Raw genomic sequence first — 26618 nt, 5'->3', positions numbered from 1 at the left:
GATCAGGCAACAATTCAGCTGACTGATGCCCAGCCGCCAGACTAGGGAGCATCGGGAGAGTCAGGTCACTTTCTAACTGTGAGAAACCCCACTTCTCTCTCTCTCTCTCTCTCTCTCTCTCTCTCTCTCTCTCTCTCTCACACACACACACACACACACACATAATTAATGACTCAATAAGATTGAAATAAAGACGGACGGGACCGTCGGTCTGTGAGGGAATGAAGCTGAGAATGAAAGAAGGAATGAAGAAAAGCAGGATCATTATGAATTAAGAAAGGAACGAAAGGAAGGGCGCAGGAAAAATAACAATCAGGTAAAGTACTAAAGCGATTATGATATGAAATTAAGAATTAATTAAACAACACGAATGAAACAAAACATGCACAGATAATGAGAGAGATTGGAGCCAGATATTTCAAGAGTAATGAATCCGCAAAAACAGTACCATTCGTCGTATTAAGTACAGTTCGAGATGTGAGGACGAAACGTTGCTGTTAAGTTCACTCAAATTTGTGTGCAAAATTGCAAAATTAATAATGTTGTGAAAGTTATTTTAAGTAAAATGTAAACATTTATGTTGAAGACAAGCCATTAATAAATAATTAAGTGGCAATTCTAGTACTAAATTTTATACCCTGAATAGACTTTAAACCCAACAAGGAAATTATCATATTAAGGGGCACACTACATGAATAATTTTAATAAAAGGGGTCTGCTGTACAAGTAAGTTTAAGAAACACTAATAATATATATATATATATATATATATATATATATATATATATATATATATATATATATATATATATATATACATATATATATATATATATATATATCTATATATATATATATATATATATATATATTATATATATATATGTAAAAAAGGAGGAATGTACAGATTCATCATTTTAACTTCCCTGGAGGCTGAGAATTCAGGCGACAGCTTAAGAATGCTGATGACTCTTTTTTGGGTGGTGCGATGTTAAAGTTCCTTAACTAAGCATATCAGTGCCATGAGAGCTTGTTTAAGGTGCCTTTGAAAATTGGCTGTGAACAGTTACCTGGGGTGTTGACGAAGAGTGTGAATTCATGTGTACGTGTACGAGCTATGTCCGTTCATAACAGCAGGTATTAGGCAGAATGCCTGAATAGCTCTGCAATGTTTCTTTATTAGGTGTGTGATATTCCAAGATGCTATGGGTAAGAGTTACTGTGATTTAGCCAAAGATATGGCTTGTGTCTGTTTTGATATCTTGTAAAGATGTTCTATTTAATTTAATCTTTTGACTTTATCTTTACAATTGTGTGTGCTCACTAGTGTGTTCTCCTGTCTTTTAAACAGGTGGATCTAGTGGAGGGGACTAAGTGTCCTAGTGAGGGGAACTATAATATTTTGGAGAGGAGATAACTGGTGTTTGACTATTACTGATTAAGACTATTATTTCACGGGGGGTTACCTAAGTTACTGGAACTATGAGTTATCATTCTATTGATTATCCTGTAAGAATCTGAATTATTCAATTAGTACTTTACTTTGAACAAACGTATATTTTTGTAGCTCCGACTCTGATTTGGTGACCTTAGATAATGGAGTGGAGGTTGAGAGAGAGAGAGAGAGAGAGAGAGAGAGAGAGAGGGGGGGGGGGTGGCTATTACCGATGTCTGAGAGAGAGAGAGAAAGAGAGGGGGAGAATGTGTTACCAGACAAGGTATTACCAGTAAGCCTTCCGCTCTTGGCCTAACGTTACCTATGTGAATAATGGGGCGGTGCTCCCATTCTAGATATATATATATATATATATATATATATATATATATATATATATATATATATATATATATATATATATATATATATATATATATATATATATCTATATATATATATATATATATATATAATATCTATATATATATATATATATGTATAGGTGATATTGATATATATCATATATATATATATATATATATATCTATATATATATATATATATATATATATATATATCTATATATATATATATATATATATATATATACGTTTATGCAGATGATGTCTGCCCGGTGTGTCCCCAACAACCTGGAGATAATCAACTGCAAAAATCCCAAAGATCACTCTACATGATTGAAGAAAAGTGCAAAGAACTTCGATTAAAAATCCACGTGAACAAAACAAAAACCATGGTCATCAAGCAACCTCGAACACCCAATGGGTGAATCCATTGAATGGGTAAATGATTTCAAACACCTGGGATTTAATATAAATCACAAATTGTCCCCTGCCAAAGAAATACAGCACCTGAGACAGAAAGCCCTCAGTGTCGGTTAACTGCAATGAGAAGAATCACCTCACTTTGACAAGGTGCACCAAGTCATCTCCTCAGATTGTTTCACATTCAAACAACTCGTTCACTAATCAAATATGTGGCACCCGCACTCACAAAGATGTCACCTCCGCAAATCTGCTTGCTCGAAGTAATTCAAAACAACGCAACGAGGATCATTGTTGGTGCTCCCATGTGGACAAGACTGTCTACTTAGAGGAAAAAGTAACCTTCTCTCTTTTCAGTCCAGAATTAACCAAAGAAATGATCTGATCATTTTCAATGCCTTAAAAATTGGTAGAGACTGCCTCCTAAAAAACAAAATGGCAAGACTTCTCAACTTCCATGAATAAATTAACCCTCCCAAAATCCAAATGGGAAATCTTCTCACTATCCTTAGAAGAACAAATATGCAAATAGAAGCTCCCACAACTAAGAAAGATGCTTCCAACAATAACTAAAATGAATCTCTCCCTTGGGTCACGCTTCTCATAAACTTTAATTTCACTCTGCTCCCAACTTGGAGAATAGGCACAAATAGCCATAAACAACACAAATGTAACCAATATCTACTACACTGATGGCCCGGTTGACCGAGTTGTACCAGCTGCAGCTGCAGCAGTAGTCTCCACTGCCTTAAAACGGTTGGAGTCTAACCAACAATGTGTCCACTCTACAAACTGAGCTAATTGCCATCAAAAAAGCACTTGAAGATTCCATAAACCAAGAAAGGGAGACTACAATTCACACAGATTCAAAGTCTGTGATACACATAATCAAAACAAAATAACTGCTGCCTTTGCTCATCAGAACAATGGAAGGCAAATCACTCTAAACTGGATCCCCAGTCACATAGGAATCCAAAGAAATGAGGAAGCTGATCAACTTGCAAAAAACACTCCATTGGGATACTATTAGTATCACCGTTAATCACTCCCTCAATCAAATAAAAAACAACATTTTCAGGTACTGCCAGAATGAAGCACACTGTGAAATCCATCGAACTTTTCTTCAAGGATCAAGGTCAGCCAAATGGTATATAGAAAGCATTAAATTATAAAGTCCTTCTCTTTCCGGAAATACTTCCCGAACACTAGCTGTCATTATCAGCCGACTGCGACTGGGATATCTGTGCGCCTGGCAAATGATTGATCTAGAAAACAGAGCATGCAAGTAAATCGAACAGGTAGTAGTTCAACCAATAGAGCATTACCTACTACACTGCCCAGAGACTCTTCCTCTTAGACAAAATTTAACAGAGGTCCCTTTAACCTGTACCAAATTGGTGCACAATGACATTTTGAGACTCCTCACAAACAATGCCAGCACAATGACATTTTGAGACTTCTCACAAACACTGCCACCACTCCACCACACAGACGTTCACAGAAAACCACCTACACAATTTAAAAATCATTTAAGGCAAGTCACTTATACAAAGCATCCAAAGGAGTGAGGCAAGAAGATCTAAGCTTTGGGGAAGATGGGAAAATAAGGCGTTTGTTCCCAAAATGACTTAATCTCTGTTTTTGCAAAATCTCATCTGCAGAATCTGTCATTATTGTTGTATTGCTACAATTATTGTTATTACTGGTATTTTCCTTTTTCATTATTACTGTGATTATAATAAATATACTTTTGTTAGATTCAATTTTTTTTTATTATTCTCAATTTTATTACGGTTATTACCATTATTTTTTATTACCATCCTTTATACTACCTGAGCAAGTGTGGATATTGCCGAGTGATATTTTTTTTATCATGTTATCTTACGTATCTAGACTTTTTATGTTATTGTCTATTCTTTGTGTAATATTCCATGTATATGGCCTTGACCTGATAATAAAAACTAAAATTATTATTATTATTATTATTATTATTATTATTATTATTATTATTATTATTATTATTATTATTATTATTATTATTATTATTTGTCTATCACGGTCCTCCAATTCGACTGGGTGGTATTTATAGTGTGGGGTTCCGGGTTGCATCCTGCCTCCTTAGGAATCCATCACTTTTCTTACTATGTGCGCCATTTCTAGGATCACACTCTTCTGCATGAGTCCTGGAGCTACTTCAGCCTCTAGTTTTTCCAGATTCCTTTTCAGGGATCTTGGGATAGTGCCTAGTGTTCCCATGATTATAGATACAATTTCGACTGGCATATCCCATATCCTTCTTATTTCTATTTTCAGGTCTTGATACTTATCCATTTTTTCCTTTTTTATTTTCTTCAACTCTGGTGTCCCATGGTATTGCGACATCAATGAGTGATACTTTCTTCTTGATTTTGTCAATCAACGTCACGTCTGGTCTATTTGCACATATCACCCTATCTGTTCTGATACCATAGTCACAGAGGATCTTTGCCTGATCGTTTTCTATCACTCCTTCAGGTTGGTGCTCGTACCACTTATTACTGCAAGGTAGCTGGTGTTTCTTGCACAGGCTCCAGTGGAGGGCTTTTGCTACCGAATCATGCCTTTTTTGCACTGGTTCTGTGCAAGGTGCCGGACATTCGCTTGCTATGTGGTTTATGGTTTCATTTTTCATATTGCACTTCCTACATATGGGAGAGATGTTATTTCCATCTATCGTTCTTTGAACATATCTGGTTCTTAGGGCCTGATCTTGTGCTGCTATTATCATTCCTTCAGTTTCCTTCTTGAGCTCTCCCCTCAGTAGCCATTGCCACGTGTCATCGCAGGCTAGTTCTTTAGTCTGTCTCATGTATTGTCCATGCATTGGTTTGTCGTGCCATTCCTCTGTTCTGCTTGTCATTCTCCTGTCTCTGTATATTTCTGGGTCTTCATCTACTTTTATCAGTCCTTTTTCCCATGTACTCTTGAGCCACTCGTATTCACAGTGCTCTGTTCTCGATGATGATGCAGTCCTCTATGCTGAGTAGTCCCCTCCCTCCTTCCTTTCGTGTTATTTATAGTCTGTCTGTATTTGCTCTTGGGTGTAGTGCTTTGTGTATTGTCATATGGTTCCTCGTTTTCTGGTCTATGTTGTGAAGGTCTGCCTTTGTCCATTCGACTATTATTATTATTTTTTTTTTTTTTTTTTTGCTCTATCACAGTCCTCAATTCGACTGGGTGGTATTTATAGTGTGGGGTTCCGGGTTGCATCCTGCCTCCTTAGGAGTCCATCACTTTTCTTACTATGTGCACCGTTTCTAGGATCACACTCTTCTGCATGAATCCTGGAGCTACTTCAGCCTCTACTTTCTCCAGATTCCTTTTCAGGGATCTTGGGATCGTGCCTAGTGCTCCTATGACGATTTCCACTGGCATATCCCATATTCTTCTTATTTCTATTTTCAGATCTTGATACTTATCCATTTTTCCCCTCTCTTTCTCTTCAACTCTGGTGTCCCATGGTATTGCGACATCAATGAGTGATACTTTCTTCTTGACTTGGTCTGGTCTATTTGCACGTATCACCCTATCCGTTCTGATACCACAGTCCCAGAGGATCTTTGCGTGATCGTTTTCTATCACTCCCTCTGGTTGGTGCTTGTACCACTTATTACTGCAAGGTAGCTGATGTTTCTTGCACAGGCTCCAGTGGAGGGATTTTGCTACTGAATCATGCCTCGTTTTGGACTGGCTCTGTGCAAGTGCCGGGCATTCGCTTGCTATGTGGTTTATGGTTTCATTTTTCGTATTGCAATTCCTACATATGGGAGAGATGTTATTTCTGTCTATCGTTCTTTGAATATATCTGGTTCTTAGGGCCTGATCTTGTGCCGCTGTTATCATTCCTTCAGTTTCCTTCTTTAGCTCTCCCCTCAGTAGCCATTGCCATGTGTCATCGCTGGCTAGTTCTTTAGTCTGTCTCATGTATTGTCCGTGCATTGGTTTGTTGTGCCAGTCCTCTGTTCTGTCTGTCATTGTCCTGTCTCTGTATATTTCTGGGTCTTCGTCTACTTTCATTAGTCTTTCTTCCCATGCACTCTTAGCCACTCGTCTTCACTGGTTCTCAGATATTGCCCAAGTACTCTGTTTCCGATGTTGACGCAGTCCTCTATACTTAGTAGTCCTCTCCCTCCTTCCTTTCGTGTTATGTATAGTCTGTCCGTATTTGCTCTTGGGTGTAGTGCTTTGTGTATTGTCATATGTTTCCTGGTTTTCTGATCTATGCTGCGGAGTTCTGCCTTCGTCCATTCCACTATTCCTGCGCTGTATCTGATTACTGGCACTGCCCATGTGTTTATGGCTTTTATCATATTTCCGGCGTTGAGTTTTGACTTGAGTATCGCCTTGAATCTCTGCATATATTCTTTCCTGATCGTGTCCTTCATCTCTTGGTGTTTTTTATATCCCCTCCTTCCATTATTCCCAGGTATTTGTATCCTTGTCTCAATCTATGTGTTTGATGTTGCTCCCATCTGGTAGCTTTATCCCTTCAGTTCTCGTTACTTTGCCTTTTTGCATGTTGACTAAGGCGCATTTTTCTATTCCAAACTCCATCCTGATGTCCCCAGATACAATCCTTACAGTCTGGATTAGGGTATCTATTTCCTTGATGCTCTTACCATACAGCTTGATGTCGTCCATGAACATCAGATGGTTGATTCTGTTGCCTCTTTCTTGAGTTGGTACCCGGCATCCATCTTTTGTAGTACTTTTGTCATGTTAATCATGGCTACTACGAAGAGTAGTGGGGACAGTGAGTCGCCCTGGAAGATCCCTCTCCTGATATTAACCTCTGCTAGTCTTATTCCAGAGCTTGTAAGTATTGTATTCCAGTTGCGCATTGTATTTTTGAGGAAGCTGATGGTGTTTTCCTCTGCCCCATATATTTTCAGGCATTCTATTAGTCTATCCATGCCATGCTTAGGTTGGTTTTCCTTCTCCTACTGTTCTTCATTACCATTTTGTTTATCAGGAGCTGGTCTTTTGTGCCCCTGCACTTCCTTCTGCAGCTTTCTGTTGGTGGGGATGGTGTTGTCTCCTCTAGGTAATTGTATAGCCTTTCACTGATGGTACCTGTTAGTAACTTCACATTATTGATAGGCAGGTGATAGGCCTGTAGTTATGGCTATATTTCCCTTACTCTTGTCTTTTTGTGTACTAAGAATGTTCTTCCTGTGGTCATCCATTTGGGTGCATGGTGATTTGAGATACAATGCTGGAGTTGTTCTGCTATTCGTGGGTGTAGGGCCTTGAAGTTTTGAGCCAGTATCCATGGACTTCATCAGGACCTGGGGCTTTCCAGTTTGGCATTTTCTATAGTTGTGTCTGACTGTGTCTGTCGTGATCTCTGTGAATCTTTGTTTTATTCTCCCTGTTTCTTCTTCCTTGACTTCCTGGAGCCATGTTGCATGTTTGTTGTGTGATACCGGATTGCTCCATATGTTTTCCCAGAGTCTCTTACTTGGTTCGGCTTCAAGAATTTTTGGGTGGTTGCTCCCCTCTTAGTTGGCTGCATAGTCTTTTCTGGTTGGTTCCGAATAGTTTGTTCTGTTGGTATCCCTTATTCCAGTTCATGTACCGTTGGATCTTATGTGCTTTGGCCTTAAGCCTCTGTTTTACATCTTCTATTGTGTTGTTTAGTCCCCTCTCTTGTACTTTGTATTTCTCGTTGAGTCCCTCCCTTGTTTTTCTTGCTTCTTAGCCTTTTTTTTCTGCCATCTCTTTCAGTTTACTCAAGTCAGATCTCATCTCCATGATTTGCTTTCCAGGCGCCTTTCCAAGGAGGTTGCTGTTTTGGTTTCTGTTGGGTTGGTTGTGTTGGTGGTGTTGGTGTTCGAATCCCATTAGTTCTGCTACTAATCTTGCTCCTGCATATGCCAAGTTATTTGTTTCTGTGATACTGGTGGTGTGTATTATGCCCATTATTTCATTGACCTCACTTGTTTTCTCCCTTAATTTTTTGGTGTTGTAGGCTTTCATGGAGGCTATCTTTGTCTTTTTCTCTCTGTATCTGGCTCCATCCATTGTCTAATGTTTCTTACCCATTCCGTCCTCTCTGTACTTCGTCGTGTTTCTTCGTGTGGTCGTTGTTTGATACCTCATCTCCCTATCGTATCTACGTGGCATCGTCTCTCAGTTCGTCTTGTGTAATTATTATTATTATTATTGTTTTATTATTATTATTATTATTATTATTATTATTATTATTATTATTATTATTATTATTATTATTATTATTATTATTATTATTATTATTATTTGAAGGTAGGAGACCCTCTCTCAAACATGTTTTGTTAAAGATGATGGCAGGATCAGTGGAATTGATTTTATATATGGTCTTTTCAATTCTTCTTATTATTCTCTTCTCATCAGGGCTGATATTTGCTAATAGCTGGCCAATGTTCATATCTTGGTTAAAGAAATGTTTTCTAAAAATACTTATTTATTGATATGATAACAAAAGTGGTTAACAAATCTTAGTCTAAGGGCATAACGGAATTCCAACGTTTCCAACCGTATCATCGGTTCATTTTCAAGGAAAGGTGAGCGTGAACTGATTGGAATGGGGTCGTCGGGCGGTATTATTGTGTCCCAAGGTGCTCTGTCTGATTGAGCGCTGTATTTTCATTGGCTGAACAGAGGATTAAGTCCCTGAGTCAAGCCGTCTTGCAGAGGTGGAAGCTCACACTGCTCTTCGCGTGTGGACGCTGGAGACTGGAAGCGTAGTATTGGGCAGGGGCACCTGATTGGTCCGTTCAATCGGCTCTATTTTGCTGGCAGGTGGCGCCCTACACGCCACCGTCAAGAGGAGGGAAGTCTCTTGAGTGGTGTTGAGGCTGGGTCTCTCCTTCCCGATGTGTAGGGCCTCTAAGAGGCGGAGGCGACGGTGGTCTGCTGCCTTATCGATAATATCAATATTAGAAATAATGTCCTCCCGACAGTGGCGAGTAGGGCGCCACCCACCGGCACCATAGAGCCGATCGAATGGACCAATCAGGTGCCCCTGACCAATACTACGCTCCCAGTCTCCAGCGTCCAAACGCGAAGAGCAGTGCGAGCTTCCACCTCTGCAAGACGGCTTGACTCAGGGACTTAATCCTCTGTTCAGCCAATGAAAACGCAGCGCTCATCAGACAGAGCACCTGGGACACAATAAATACCGCCGAACGACCCCATTCCAATCAGTTCACACTCACCTTTCCTTGAAAATGAACCGATGATACAGTTGGAAACGTTGGAATTCCGTTACGCCCTTAGACTAAGATTTGTTAACCACTTTTGTTATCATATCAATAAATTAGCATTTTTAGAAAACATATCTTTAACCAAGATATGAACATCGGTCAGCTATTAGCGAATATAAGCCCTGATGAGAAGAGAATTATAAGAAGAATTGAAAAGACCATGTATAAAATCAATTCTACTGATGCTGCCATCATTTTTAACAAAACATATTATTATTATTATTATTATTATTATTATTATTATTATTATTATTATTATTATTATTATTATTATTATTATTATTATTATTTAACTGAAATCACTGAACCATTTTCAGCTTTTCTCTGCTTTTACCCACCACCCAAGTAAACAAACTGGCCTCCTGCCAAAAACTGCCGAAATCACCTTTTCCTCATATTCATAATGCTTCTTTTCATGATCTTACTTAAGGAATACTATATTAGCTAGTCCCTGACGGCATACAGCAATCAACAGTATAAGCAAAGATCTCATTCTTCACTATTCATCATCATCACTCGCCTCCCTTCCCTCTCTTGCCCCCATGCTGTCCCTTTCTACTGGCACCTTAACGATCGGTCCAGAGAAGGCAGCAAGGATCCCTGTACTTTTTTTTAACATCCTATTTCTCTGACTGTAAGTTTTATCCCTTCCTTCCCAGATCCTCCCACTTACTGGGACTTGATGCTATAACACTTTCTCTCCCACTAATGCCTTTCATTTCTGGCCTAGTGGTTAAATTGAGCCAAATGGTTATGTACAAAGGTACAGATGTTAAATTAACAGTTATGGGCTGCTGAAAAGCAAGACCCTGTGCCAAAATAAGGCTGGCTTAATCTTATTCCTTAGTAGCTGACCTACCCAATGTTGCCCGGGAAAACTGTGAATGGCAGGCTACAGGTAGGGGTAGGGAAGAAGGAGGGTAAGTTTCTGAAATATATGTAGTACAGTAGTGAGTTAGCAGTACATTCATATTCATGTATGCTGAATCCACTACAAATTCATGCAGTTTGCTGAAGACAGATCCTTGCATGATTCTCCTCCGCTTTGGTGCAGTTTATTTCATACAATGGATAAAAGGTCTGACTATTGTTGGAAGGGGAGACAGGCTTATGTTCAGCGAAGATGATTTTTCTCTTTCGTAATTTCCCCTTCCCTTTCCCCTTACCTCCCCCTATAACTTCCCCTCACCCTCCCATCCCTCTCGCTCTCCCAATTTCACCACTCCATCCGTCCTACCTTCTACTTCCATCACACTCCCACTTTCCCTCCCCCCTCCCCATCCCCCTTCCTTTCTACTTTCTCCCTTCCCTTCCCCCTCCCAAATCAACCACTCCATCCCTCTTCCCTTCTTTTTCCATCCCCCTCCCCCTTTCCCTTCCCCTTTACCATCCCCCTTCCCTTCTCCTTTCTCCCTTCCCCACCAATAGACGATCATTCACAGTTTTCCCAGGCAGTGCTGGGTAGGTCAGCTAGTGTGTGTGTGTATATTATACTATATATATATTATATATATATATATATATATATTATATATATATTATATATATATATATATATATATACATTTTCAATACATTTTCAAGGAGGGAAGAGCAGTGCTTTACAATATATATATGTAAATATATATATATATATATATATATATATATATATATATATATATATATATATATATATATATATATATATATATATATATATATATATATATATATATATATATATATATATATATATATATATATATATATCTATATATATATATATATATATATATATATATATATATATATATATATATATATATATATATATATATATATATATATATATATATATATATATATATATATATATGTAATGATTACATAAAAATAAAAATATGGAATGTTAGTCCATATATATAAAAGATTAAAAGTAAGAGTCAACCAGATGCTTGCAGGAATGTGATCAGACTAGAGACGCTAAGATGACGTATACGAAAATGTATGTAGGCTAAGATAGCCGTCACCTGTAGTCATTAATTTGTTTTGAAACATTAGTCCAAGCTCCCTGCTTGAGACAATTACCGCGACCTATAATTCAAACGGCCTACGTGATCTGTAGTGTGTCTCATTCATTGTAGTATGTTCATATGTTCGAGCTACTGTCTGTTCCTTTATGACTTGTAACCGAGATGGTAGTAGAGGAGAATAGAGTTAGCTATCGTCATTAGAAGACCTGTACCTCTTTACTAAGCTTTATCATGTAGAGAGAATGGAATTAGAAATCATCATTGGCAGAAGGTGATCAAGCTATCGTCATTAGAAGGCTTGTACAATCATACCTGATCTTCACCATGTAAAACTCAGAAGAATATATATATTTTTATACTTCGTGTTTTCTACAAAAAACCTCACCTCATCATTGAATCATCATGAGTTTAACACATCGTCGTCATAACCAAAGAAGATAATACCGACTTCGTAAGTGATCTACAAACCCCAAGACACTCCATTGAATATGGAAGTGCAATACCAACCGACTTAGCGTAAGATTATCGCAAGTCTAACATTACTCATTGGCGCCTTATTATACAAGGCAAACAGCCCTAAAATGGTGGCAGCGTACCAGAAGAACTCTACAACTTCTCCGAAGAAAAACCAGAATAATAAATCATGTATCATAAGAAGTCAACGACGACGGAAGCAGCAGATTCTTCAAGCAACCTAGTATCATCATTTAGTGAGCGACTTCAGAAAACAACAAGAACTCTTCAACGACGACGAAAGCAAGAGATTCTTCAAGCAACTTATTATCATCGTTTAGTGAGCAATTTCAGTAGTGAATTAATTCAAGAAAAAACCCGATGTTTCCTTTTCCTACGGCAACGTAAGCTTCGTCTCTCATTAGAATTATTCAAGAAAACATCGTTATTGAGCATTCCGGCACTTCAAGAAACAAACCGAAGCGTCTGCAGCATCGGATCTTCAAGGGCTCGAATCATCCAAACGACACGCACGGGGAAAACTCAAGCCAAACCAGGTCATCCGCTAAAGAGGAGGGCCGGCCAAGGGCACATCGTTATCGGAACACTGTGATTCTTTCCCAAAAAGCAAGCTAAGTACAATTTTTTGTTCAATTTGGAGTAAACTGAGTGTTTCCCTTTGCAGGTCGAATTTCGTTATTCCTGTGGCTGAAGTTACGAGACATTCTAATCTTACTTTTTTACAGAAATTATCTACATCATTGAGATTTTGATACTGCGAGTTTTTTATCTTTGAGAGTGTCTGTTTCCAGAAGTTCTCCTGAAATCATAATCCATATACTGTGTTAATTTTATCATTTTGGGTGATTATTAATCTTTACGTAACAAATCATATTAAACAGTGAATATGCGTTACGCAGTGGACGTCTGTATTTATACAGATGCATGGCCTAGGGTCGTTAGGCACCGTAGTGATTAGAAAACACACAAAAAACAAGTGGAACACCCGTATTCAAATCTAGATAAATTAGAGGTAACACTATTTCGGGTCATGACAATAAATGCTCCTTTGCAAAGTCCGATCGCAAGTTTTAGCCTTGAGTTTTTTTTAGTTATATAAAATATCGAACCTCAATGACTCAAACTTAACTTTAAAAATACGGCTGTATTGCAATGAATAACATGTCTGTAAAAAACTTTCATTGGGCTAAATGCGCTGACCAGGATCCCTCACTATTTCAAATTTTAGCAAAGAATGAAGAAAACAACAGCAAGTACACGATAACGCAGTAGAGATAACTTATTTCAATAGTAATCGCTCAATTCTTTATAGTTCGTCATTCATATGTTCGTTGCTTTATATGTAACTAGCAGCAACAGAATGCTAAAAACACACAATGCGTTGCGATGGTAAACAGTAGCCCTAAATATCAGAATCAAACAAAGCAAACTTGGGTACTGTGTCATCCAGTCAAGCAGTCAGGGTCAGTTAAATCTGCCGAGTGTTCAAAGCATAGCAAATTCCACGCAATAAGCGACTCTAGCAGAGTGGGGAGAGCGATGTTGAAAAAAATAAAAAAGGAATTTCCCTATGCATCACACGACCGTATCAAGTAATCAGAGCAGGTTCTCATTTTTTTAATACCTAAGTATTATAAGTAGTGGTGGATTAAGCCCAACTGTACGCGCCATAAAAATTAGAATATCTTGTTATTCCTTTAGTACACGTAATATCCTGTATTGTACGGGACTCACCACTGTTGTTCGAACTTCCCTATGAGAGTCCGGATAAGCGAGCGCTTACAGATACCTCTATAGTTATAAAAAACATTGATCTGTATCTAGTGTAATTGTAAGATCCATCTAGGGGTATACAAAATATTATTTTACATCCTGCAAAATAAGGCGTGTTTATCAAAGGAAAATCCTATACCACCTTCAAACATATTAAAATCAGTTTGAACAAAAAGAGAGAATTAATCAAATAATAACTTATATAAAGGAACTATACATTTGTCTCATAAATCATAACATTGTTCAAATGACCCAACAGAATTCTCCCACAACCGCAGTCGCAGTTTGCACGCAAAATCTCGAGACGCATGCACCCTCGAATGTCTTAGTGCGTGTAAAAAGACTTTGCTGGGATCTGAAATTTTAATCCTCCGACACTCTGAATATAACGATTTTCCGCGAACAAAGCCCTAGACACGGTTGACTCGCAGCAACAAGTTAATCTAGTAATCCACAAAACCTATACATATAAATATCGCATTTTTTTTTTTTTTTTTGCTTATTTTTAATCCCGCCCAACAGTTGTAGATGAATCTCTCATACTCTCTCTAAAGTAATATCTGTAAAGTCATTCAAGCAGAGGTGATTCAGCAAAAAAAATTTTTTTTATCTTTTATCTGAATACCAGGAAGTTTCTCCACTAGCGAGTGATCTCTGGGAGAAAAACGGATGTCATTGAAAACAAAATACGGTCTAAGGACAAACATAAAGCTATATACGTACCTTCGTATAGACTCTCAATGAAATTTCAAAATAGAGATAAATGACGAAGTTGAAAAATGTTAGTAATAGGAGTCATTAGGAAATCAAATAGCCCATATAATTTTCCCTCAAACGCCAGAATAAATTATTTTTCACCAGCTTGGACTTACTTAAAAGCTTTTACCAGATACCATTACCTAAGTGATTGTACCTCATACACCGTTTTCAGCACACTCAGGGGACATTATCAATTTTTACGTATGCCTCCGGCTTACGTCGCGCCCCATTATAATATAGTGGTTTGGAGACTTTTAGGGGATACCTACATGCTTATATGGCTGTCTTATAATCTTTTCTAAATACCTTAGAAGTACATTCACATAAACTAGAGCTAGTGCTACAGAGACAAAGACAAATAATCTCAGAGTAAAATATCTAAAAGTGAGTTTTTAAAAACCGAACATGTTTATCTAGGTTTTATTGTCTAGTCAAGGTCTTAAAGTAGTCCATGGTAAGGTGTCGGTTATTCATAACTTTCCGGTACCTATTAACGTAAAAAGGGGGATACAGCACTTTGGCGCTGTAGTGGGTATTACAATCGTATGTAAATATGTAACTCTTCAATCATGACAGCTCCTTTAACAGATCTTACGAAGAGCGTAGATTTATTATGGTCTAAAAAGTATCAACAGGCGTTCGATATCTTAAAAGCGGAAATAATGCAGGTCACATAACTTAAAAATCCCTGATTTAAATAAGGATTTTTTTTTTTTTTATTGCAACAGACGCCTCAGACCAAGGGGTAGAGGGGTACTACTTTCAGTAATATGATAAAAACAGTTCTTTCCTATAGCTTTTTATTCACGTAAACTAAAGCCCTCTGAAAGTAAATATGCAGTAATAGGCAAGGAAGGGCTAGGTATCGTTAATCACTAGTACATTTCAAGTTCATAATCTATGGCTATCCTGTTAAAATCCTCATGAGCATAAGTCACTTTACCGAGTTTTCAAAGGCTTTAATCGCAGTCCAAAAGGAACTCGGTGACAAATGATCATTCAGGTCTTTGGAGCCAAGATAAGATATCTACCTGCGAAAGCAATTATCATAGCTGACGCATTATCCCGCAATCCCGCACCATACTGCAAAGAACCATTAATTAGACTAAAAGATATAGAAACATCCGTGCCTATTGTTAAAACCGTATCTAAAACAAGAAAATTCCTCAACCCAAGAGATCGCGAGCATTGAATATCTGGTTTGGAGCGCAGAACTGTTACAAACTGAACAAAGCAAGGATCAGCAGCTAAGCAAAAACAATAAACACTTCGAACGGAAACAGGGTCAGCGGCTAAGCAAACCAATAAACACTTCGAGCAGAAACCCTAAAGCAAAAGTATATTTAAAGTATGTGTATCAGAATTATGTAATCAAATGTAATATATATGTAGGTCCGTGACGAGGAAAACCCGAAGAACACGCAAGTGACTAACGACCAGGTTAGTAGTAATAATCTCTTTCATACCAATCGTCCTAAACTGGTTGCATTCCGTCATCCAGGGTTTCTCTATTATGTCACAGAAAAACCAAATCACTGTTTTACTGGCCTACGATGCTTACAGATATAAAAGCACATAACTAATTGTAACACGTGTCATGAAAACAAGGGATACACTAAGACACCTGTCAGTTTAGGGGCCTATCCTGTGCCAAATCATCCTTGAAAGAATATACGTAGAATTATTAACAGAATTACGAGTCTGACAGAGGGAATAAACACTTCTTAGTGTTAATAGTTCCTTAACACGTTATATAGAATTAATAGCACTAAAACAAACACCGCAATTGAGTGCGTTAGGAATATTTATGAGTGCTAAATCAGTAAACATGGAATTCAAACACATAATAATCTGTGACTCGGGTGGTGTAAATCAATAATAATCTCCATAACTCGTGTGAATTCCTTTCCATTAAAAAAACCAATAATATATTTTATACACCCAGTCAATCGGTTTGGTAGAATAAGAGATAATAAAGAAAGTGTCAATGTCTTACGAGTTACAACTCGTGATATTGGATCCGAACTGGATTATAGCGGTTCTCGCGCTTTTAAAATACCTTTATCATTCATATCTTGTATCTGTAGAAATGATACCGCAAGTAGCCTTATACGGTACGCCGCTAGAACACTCTTCCACATTATTCAAGCACCACCATTAATTTATCAAATATATAAAAAAAATAATATAAAAAAAAATAAATAAATAAATAATAAATAAAATAAAATAAAAAAAATAAAGTCGGAAGGGTTATAAATTATAATAAAAAAGGAATCACGATAAAATCAATAAGCAAAAACGTAACCATAGGTTAATTAAATATCCAAATATATATGCGTAAAGATTTGAACTCTAACTTAACGCTTTAGTAATGACAAATAAGCTAAAAGTTCAAACACATATCAAAACCTACTGACATATTGTCTGTCCCGGTGATTTATATTCGTAGTCAATTAAAAAAAAATAAAAAATAAAATAAATAATAAATAAATAAATAAATAAATAAATAAATAAATAAATAAAATAAAATAAAATAAAAGAGATTTTAAAGTCAGGAAGTCTAGAAGTGAAAATGTATATCTATGGAATAATCCTATATGAATCTTATACAGGGCTAATAATATATATAGAATTTGTATGGAAACCTTTTTCATTAGTTTGAATAAGGAATATTTAATTTAACATAATTACATTTAGTTTACAATCATGCAGATTTCCAACATGAACTAAATATATTGTTCAATTTTGGTACTTTTTTTTTTCAGACATTCTTCTCATGTGGGTGAGAATTAAACAAAAAAAACAAAAAAAAATATCATTTGAAAATGCTTAAGTCGTATCTATTACAGCAAGTAACGTAACTCTTAAGCTGGTGACGACGTCATCAGTCTAGAAGATGCCTGTCGCATCTGCCGACTCATCATTGTTCTGTTTAACCTCAATAATCTGCTTGCATAGGCTTCATCTGTGTGTGTCGTCTCATGCTTGCAAAGCAGGTTGCTAGAGAAAGGAATGCTTAGCCCGAACTTCTCATGGGCAGGGCAGACGTTAGGTACAAGTGTTTATCCGTATGCGCATGCAACTTTAGTTAAGGAGTTGCAATCATTTTAAAATTAATAAACAAAATAAGCAAATAGAATTTCTATAACATCAAAATGAATTAATTTTTTTTCTGAACCTCATAGACAATTAGAAGTATCAAGTCATGGATATGAAAAATTTACTTGCAACATTAGTCTATCACAATTCAAGTAACTCACATTCATGGGAAAATGTCACATTTTCTTGAAAAAACTTGAAGTTTATATAGAAATTAGTTACATAGTGATTCTTTCGTTGCATCTCTAGCCTATTAATAAAGTTTTTAAAATTAACCTCAGAGGATGCGTGCGAGAAAATTTAATATGAAACTTTTGTTTAGGGGCACATAGGATCAGATTTTATCACAACTTAATTCAGTTAGCATAGAGAAATACAGAATCATGATTAATATTCTCTTTTACTCTTATGTTGCCTGGCAATCTTACAAATAGCTCCGTTTTCCACTTCTTTGTCTAAACATATTACCAGTAATATCGAATTTTTCTTTGGGATTCGTATTGATATCTGTTTATTTTTTATAATTATATATTTTTACAGTCATCATAGACCTAGATAGGTTCACTCATTGTTATGCCATGGATAAAAAAGTTTGTACACCTGACTTTTTTGAATTCCATAAAAATATCAGCGAATTCATGTGGGTTAAGTCTGGTCTTAATGGCTCTCTCCCGCCTGTATTTGATGTTGTCTGAATTTACTTTGCCCTTTTGACAAATATAATTTCACTTGCAGGCTGATTATTGGAACCTGGTTACAGTATCCTGCAGTACGAGAGTTTCACATCGCAACTTCAAAAAAATCGTTCGTCGCTGCGGACGACGGCAGTCGAGTAAACAACCACCTACAATGTGAAAGGAATAAGCACCATCATGGACTTCTTCGACCGACACCCAGTATCCCGTCGTTAATATCGTTTTAATGCGGAACGCTCCGTCGGCTGTCGGAAATCGACTACAAAAGGGACATACTTCCGACAATTACGACCCGAAAGATATTCAACTCTACTTTGCTGGCGAAGGACTCGTGCTGGGGGTGATTTTATTCATCGCGAACGTATTCGTGTGGCTTAGGATGCAGAGAACAAGTATGAGCGCAAAATAGAACGTTGGACCCGCCCAGGCAAATTTTTCCCCTTGTTTTAACCATTTGGAATTGGCCCTTTCATTTGGTTATAGGTGTTTGTTGGAAACTGTTAATGGACGAAAAGTTGTTCGAACGCTAGTTAAATGTGTAGTAGTATAACTCATCCATGTATCCTATATATAAAGTATCATGTATCCTATATATAAATGATCATAAATAACAGTCGAAATATATCTTTCCGTTTATGCAGTAGGAATCTATTTAAAGTGCACATATATTAATCATAATTATATGAATCCATATACATATGTATAAATCAATCAGGTAGCCTATAATCAATCTGTTACCTTTTATCTTACCATTAACTACAGATACATAACAGTTAGCATAAAAATCAACAAATCAGTCAGCATAATCATTAATAATTTTTTATCAATTCATATATGAAATTTTTATCAGTTAAGATATGATTTTTATCATGTTATCAGAGTACATTAGTATTTTCTGTAGCATATGTATCTTAAAGAGATGAAGTGAAAAACTGTATCAGTATATATCACGTGGTCACTATTATTTACGAATATTATATGCATATTATGTCTAATATTTTATTACTTGAATCTGTATTTGTGTACACCATGAATTTTTTTTACTTATAAGTACTTCCTATTTATCTATATACATTCACATAGTGTCTGTATCACACTCCTATAAGTCAAATGCAAGTCAAGTTTAAGTAATATTCAGTTGTTGGTTTTGGTAGCTGACCGAGCTTTTATGTAATGATTACATAATAAAAATATGGAATGTTAGTCCATATATATAAAAGATTAAAACTAAAGAGGTCAACCAGATTGCTTGCAGGAATGTGATCAGACTAGAGACGCTAAGATGACGTATACGATAATGTATGTAGGCTAATATAACATGCCGTCACCTGTAGTCATTCATTTGTTTTGAAACATTAGTCCAAGCTCCCTGCTTGAGACAACTACCGCGACCTATAATTCAAACAGCTTACGTGATCTGTAGTGTGTCTCATTGTATGTATGTTCATATGTTCGAGCTACTGTCTGTTCCTTTATGACTTGTAACCGAGATGGTAGTAGAGCAGAATAGAGTTAAATGGGATCCTCTCGAAGGCTGTTGCAGATTCGTTATTATAGCCATCTAGGTCTTAGTTATAGGATAGGGTCAAGAATATCCAATCCCGAATTTTCAAATATAAGGACTCATGCATCCAAATGCAAAATTAATGTGGGAAAAAAAGCATTTTTCAATAATAGGCACTGCTAAACAAACAGCCTACTTAACGACCCTTGAGTCTTTATTTATCAAGCACCTCTCTCCAGGCCTAAACTCTAATGTTTATTCGCCTCCTCTCTCTGGCCTCAGTGTTATCTGGCCATGTATAAACTGTTGTGGTCACTTGGCTCTTTTCCTTACCTTGAATAGGTAGCCTTTTTCACTCATGTTTTGTTTTTATTTTAAAGTTTTGAATTATTTTTAGCTGATTTTTTTTATTGGTAATAATTTTTACTTTTAAATTTTAATTTATCAAGTAAAATTTTAATTATTGCAGACTGATGATGTGTTGAAGCAACATGAAACGTTTCTCATATAAATAAAGCATGCTTCTTAGACTGCTGTCTTCCTGGGACTCCTGAATGTTTTATATGTTATATATATATATATATATATATATATATATATATATATATATATATATATATTATATATATATATATATATTATATATATATATATATATATATATATTATTATTATATTATATATTTGAATGAACTGCTCCTTCCCTCCTTGAAAATGTATTCTAACACTTAAAAATTACCTTGTCTGGAGGGACGAGAGGTAATACAAACAAAAACCTACAGCAAAAGGTCAATATTACTGAAAAAGGAGGAATTTACATAAATTCTGGATTTTAGTTTTAAATGAACTATATTTACATTAAGTTACAGGTAGGTGCAGGAATTAATGAGGTAGTTGATTGTCGGTCCACCAGAAACACGTGGCTGGGAAATGAACCAGACACAGAGATCAGAATTTGTGCAAAATGCATTATTTCAATGCAAGCCTTATTTCAAATGGTTCCCAATTTCTCCCACAGTCAGGCACGGTGTTTGTCATGAAATCCTGGATCTGGTTGTCTTCTCATCTCCTGATATATCTGTGCACTATGGAGGTGTAAGAACACTTGTGTTATCCCCAATGGAAGCAGGGGAGAAAAAAGGGTGAAGTGGAGTCTGCAGGGTTTGAGAAAGTTCTGAGCATCTCTGAGACAGAGCAGGTGGAGCCTTGTCCTTATGAAATCTCGGCCGAGATAGACCACTCCCTCATTCAGACCACCTGTGAAGAGTAAATCTAAGCAGCCAATGGAAGTGAAAAAATGGATGCTTCCAGTTCACAGGGGCAACTTGCATATAGGCAAGAATGAATGAATCTGGTTATAAAGAGGTCTTACTTATCCTTGGTTCTGGCTTAAAATCCTAAACACCTCACCACTCTAGAGGATATTTTAACCCTAGACGAGTTGGAATGGGCAAGACAAGCCAGAAACAAGGACAAATGATAATTATAAATCACAGAGTCTTCCATACTCCCTTGACTGGACTTATAATATAAACGAGATTAATGCTCTGCTGATGATAATATTCATGAAAGGTTTACTCGACAGGCAGAGAATTTAAAATAATTTAGTTCTTGTATATTACTGAATATTAGAGAATATTCTGTAATATTAGAGAATGAAGTGGGACGTGACGAAAAGACTAACAACTTGCTATACCCCAATAAAGAAAAATCAAACTTTATTATTCTTAAAATATAAAGTCACACTAGGAATGACTGTTGAAATGAACAGCTAACAATGATTAGATGAAACTCAACCTACAAGTTAATAGTATACTTAATTCTACCCTGTATATTTCTGTCACCTTAATTGTTTAAGGCAACACATACTATTAGTCTGACCTAATGGGACAATATGACGCGTTCGTAGGGGTGTTAATAGCCCTACGATTTCATTAAGTAACTTTGTCTTGTACCATGAAGACGACACCTAACAGTATAAATTTCATCATAGGGAATATTAGCGTAAATTAATAGGGATAGAATTAATAAAGTAATTCTTCATAGAGAGGAAATAAAATGGCACAAAATGTAAGTCTCACCAAAGACATAGGCAATTTCACAAAACATAGAGACTAGGAAGGAACACTTAATCAGCAATTAAATCAAAACTATGTATAAACGAGCCAGGTTTTGAGAATTTCTTTAAAGTTATAGCAATTTTTCTGGCTAAAATTTTCCTAGTCAAATGGAATGCTAAGTGCCTAGAATAGGGCACTGTGCCAATTGTGGCACATTTATGATAGTAGTTCATGATGAAGTACTAATTCATAAGGCCAGAATAACCGGCAGATAGGTTTCTACCTAAATGGAACACACAATGGAAATAAATGCTTACTAAAGGTGATGATGAAGAGGAAAGGAAACTATGGAAGAGAAGATTTAGGCAGTGCAAAAATAGAAAAATACAAAACGATAAGAAGGAAATAAAAGTAGCAAAATCTGGCACTCTCCTCTTGATGGAGAGGGTCAGAATTCTCTATAAGAGGGGGAGCACTCGAGGTCGGTTTGATGATGCTGTAGGGGACTTTGAAAGACTCAAGCCCTTTGAAGATGCCGGAGGGGCATCGGCTCCGCCTGCTGCGACAACCGGGGCACTAGCACTCATCCCAGTGCCTAATGTTGCGTGGCTCAGTTCCCTGAGTTCTTCAGCCAAATAGGATTCAGCCGAGTCATTACTCTTGGACTGGTTAGCTGCTGATTGAGGGGGAGTGGAGGAGGTAACGGTATTCAGGATGAGCTTACACGCTAGGATGACCAACTCCAGGGAAGTTTGCAAGGCCACACCGTTAGTGGAGTGTCCACTATGGTCATGGGTGTCAAGGAGGATTCCTATTGCAACTGGCTCTTCCTTCCCTGCCAGCATGGGTAGCAGGGCCAAGCCAGTGGAGGGAAAACGATCAGGACTTAGAGCTCTGAGCACTGAGACCGTTCCTGGCTTAGTGAGAGGATTTGGACACGGCTCAACCTCCATGAGAGATGGAGCTTGGCACTGTGAGGCACCTTCAAGCGGCACTGGCCATGCAAAGGTAGTTCTCGGGAGCCCATGGAACGGGCATGGAGCTATGTAAGGGGGCCCCTGAGACAGCACAAAGGTATGAGGACATTTAAAAGCTTGTCCTAGCAGGATATTATAACCTCCTGGAATATAGGTTGTTACTGCCATGGTACGTATCTTAAAAAGGGGAGGTCATGTGACTCTCAATCGTGCAGTAGGCAAAAACGTCTTGACATGGTTGAGGCTTTCTATCATGATGAATTGGTGCCTATCAACCTAAGCTTCATAAGGAATTTTATCCTCTTTAATGATGGATACCTGCGCACCAGTGTCGTTGAAAGCTAGGACCTGGTGGGCAGGATAGCAACCTCTGTGAGGTGCAACAAATATGGGGCCCTGGGAAGGAGGGGCCAGAGCTGAAGGTATTGTCACTGCCATAGCAATGGCAGAAACAGGAACTTTCTTGGGGCATCCCACCCAGGCAGACGTTTGCCCATGCACCTTCCATGAGTCACAGAAACTCTTGCTAAAATCAGGCCTGGGCCTGTTGTTTCAGTTCCAATGGCCATTATTCTTATTATTAGGATGATGGGGTATTCCATTCTGAGGAGTAGCGGCAACCTGCTGAGGAGGATCCACCTTGGAGAGGCACTGCTCCTTGGTGTGCCCTTTTTTATTGCAATGCCCACACACAGGTTTCTGTGGAGGGATATTGGGGCACTGGTTAGGCTGAGAGGTGGCAGCAGGAGTGAGAGGGAGAGCAGGGCGAATTTTCCTCTTTAAATAACTCTACAGCAGATGTAGGGTGTCGTAGGTGTCTGCCCATTTACAGCACTCCAAATAGTTGTAGGAGCCTTGTCCACCAAGTGGGTGGCAAGATCAGGGGGAGCGTAGGACAGGAAGTGCTCTAAATTGAAAGAGTTCTAAGACCTCATCTGCGGATGTTACGTTGGAGGCTTTCATCCACCTAAGGAGTGCCGGTGTCTTCTTGGCTAGCCACTCTATCCATGGTTGGTTAGCCTCCTTGGGCATGGTCCACCACTTCAGCCTCCACTGGTCTGGGGTTAACTTGTAAGGCCCAAAGATTGCCTCTCGGACGAGGGCAAGATCTTGTCGCTCATTCATGGGTAGGGCCTCGAATGCAGTCCGCCCTGTTGATGTGCTCTCTCGGCAGCTTCTCTTCTCTCTTGGGCTTCTCTCTCTGCAACTTCCTTTCTCTTCGGGGCTTCTCTTTCTTTCTCCTTTTTGGCTGCTTGAAATGCCCATTCAGATGGTTCTCTTCTCTCTTGTGCATCTCTCTCAGCTTCTTTTCTTCTCTCTTGTGAAAGCTGTTATTCCCAAGAGACTGATAATGATGATCAGATAAAGGGCTTCTAAACTTATAGATCAGAAAGATAAAATAGGAATCAAGGGGGAACTGCAATATATGGGAGAGATATAAATTAAGGAAAAATCTACACAAAATATAGTAACACAGAATGTGAATTAATAGCAGTAGAATTTGAATCTGAAAAATTAGTGAACATCGTAATAAACAAACTCCCTAATACTAAAGTGTTTGACATAATAATAGACAAATTGGATGATATGTAGAGATCACAATAACTGGACTATACTCCTGTCAGGAGACTTTAAGTTTCCTCTCGTAGATTGGAAAGAATGAATAGGAGATTGTGGCTGTATTTATACATATAAAAAAGAGAGTAATGGTAGCACAGAAGATAAAAGGCAATTTGAAAAGTTATTAGATATGCTTCTAGAACATAACATTCAGCAAATAAATCACCTGCCAACAAGAAAGGATAGCATTTTAGATTAGTATTTGTGAACGAAGTGAATTATGTTAAAGAAATAATAGTGTACAATACGAGTTTTTCAGACCATAATGTCATAGAATTAACAGTCTGTTCCATAGGAAGTGAAGACAGAGATAAGCAAGAGATTAAAAAGTGAGAAGGATATGGAAAATACAATTTCTATAGTAAGAATATAAAATGGTCAAAAATAAATGAAGAATTGCACAATGACTGGAAAACATATTCATAAGTGATAATATACTGGTAAATACGAATATATTTTATAAAATATTAGAGAAAGGTGGATAAATATATACTGAAGAAAAAAGTAAACATCTGTCATGCATACCAAGAGACATAAGAATCTTATTCTAGACAGTCAGAAAGTGGAAAAAAGGTCTTGCAAAAGAAAAGAATTGATGGAAAGTTATGGAACTAAAAAGTAAGATAGAAAATGTAGAACTGAAGATTACATAATTAAAAGAAAATGAAAAACGGGGCTTAAAGAAAAGACCCTAGAAATATCGAGCAAAATCCCAAACTATTTTACTCATATGCAAAAAAGATGAATGAAAGAAGAGCAGTAAAAAACCCTATAAGAAATGAAGGGCGATTAACAAATGAAAAAAAAAGAAATGTAACATATAAGCAGAAAGATATATAAGAGAATTACACATAGAATTGATAATGAAGATAGTAATACAGAAATAAGAGATGAAAATAGTGAATATTTATTGGACATAGATATTAATGAAATCGATATTGTGCAGGCTATTAATGAAATTAAAAATGGATCAGCAGCCAGTCCAGATGGTGTCCCTGCCATTTTGTTAAATAAAGTAGTTAATTCTATCGCAAAGCTGCTTGCAATATTATTTTCAAAGCGGATCAAGAGTAGAGGCAAGTAATTATAGGCCTGTGCGTCTAACATCACATATTATGAAAGTGTATGAAAGGGTAATGAAGGAAATATAATGAAACACTTAATGAAAAATAATTTGGTTATTAGAACACATTATATTGTAGATAAAGTGGGAAGATGGATAAAAGTATTTTTGCAAAACAGAAAACAGACAGTGATTGCAAACGATGAGAAATCGGATGAAGCTAAGGTAATATCTGGTGTGCCACAAGGTACGGTGTTAGCTGCATTGCTGTTTGTTATTATGATTGCAGACATAGACAGTAATGTTAAGGACTCAGTAGTGAGAAGTTTCGCCGATGACACAAGAATAAGTAGAGAAATTACTTGTGACGAAGATAAGAACTCGTTACAAAGAGAAAAAATATGAATGGGCAGAGAAAAAATTATGGTGATAAAGAAGGAATGCTATATGCATATAGAGGACCTAATAATGAGACAATCACAAATAAGGAAGCAGTTTAAGACCTTGGTGTGATGTTGAATAGGAATCTGTTATGCAATGATCAAATAGCAATACTATTGGCAAAATGTAAAGCAAAAATGGGAATGTTGTTCCGGCATTTCAAAACAAGAAAAGCCAAACATATGATTATGCTTTATAAAATGTATGTACGTAGTCCACTTGAATATTGCAATATGATATGGTACCCACACTACCAAAAGGATATTGCACAAATAGAGACTGTACAAAGGTTCTTTACAGCTAGAATAGAAGAAGTCAAGGACCTTGACTACTGGGAAAGACTACAAATTTTAAAATTATATAGTCTCGAAAGGAGAAGAGAATGCTACATGAAAATACAGGCGTGGAAACAGATAGAAGGAATTACCGAAAACATCATGCAGTAAGCAGAGGTAGATTAATAGTGCCCAAAACTATATCAGAAAAACTAAGGAAAGGACACAGGACATTAATCCACCACGCACCAGCATCGATAATGCAGCAAATATGGATAGACTATACATAACACGAAAGGAAGGAGTGAGAGGGCTACTAAGCATAGAGAACAGAACACTGGGGCAATATCTGAAAACCAG

This window comes from Macrobrachium nipponense, chromosome 16 (assembly GCF_015104395.2).
Source record: "Macrobrachium nipponense isolate FS-2020 chromosome 16, ASM1510439v2, whole genome shotgun sequence".
NCBI lineage: Eukaryota > Metazoa > Arthropoda > Malacostraca > Decapoda > Palaemonidae > Macrobrachium > Macrobrachium nipponense.
The sequence above is the reverse complement of the archived record's forward strand: the minus strand, read 5'-3'. Positions refer to the sequence as shown.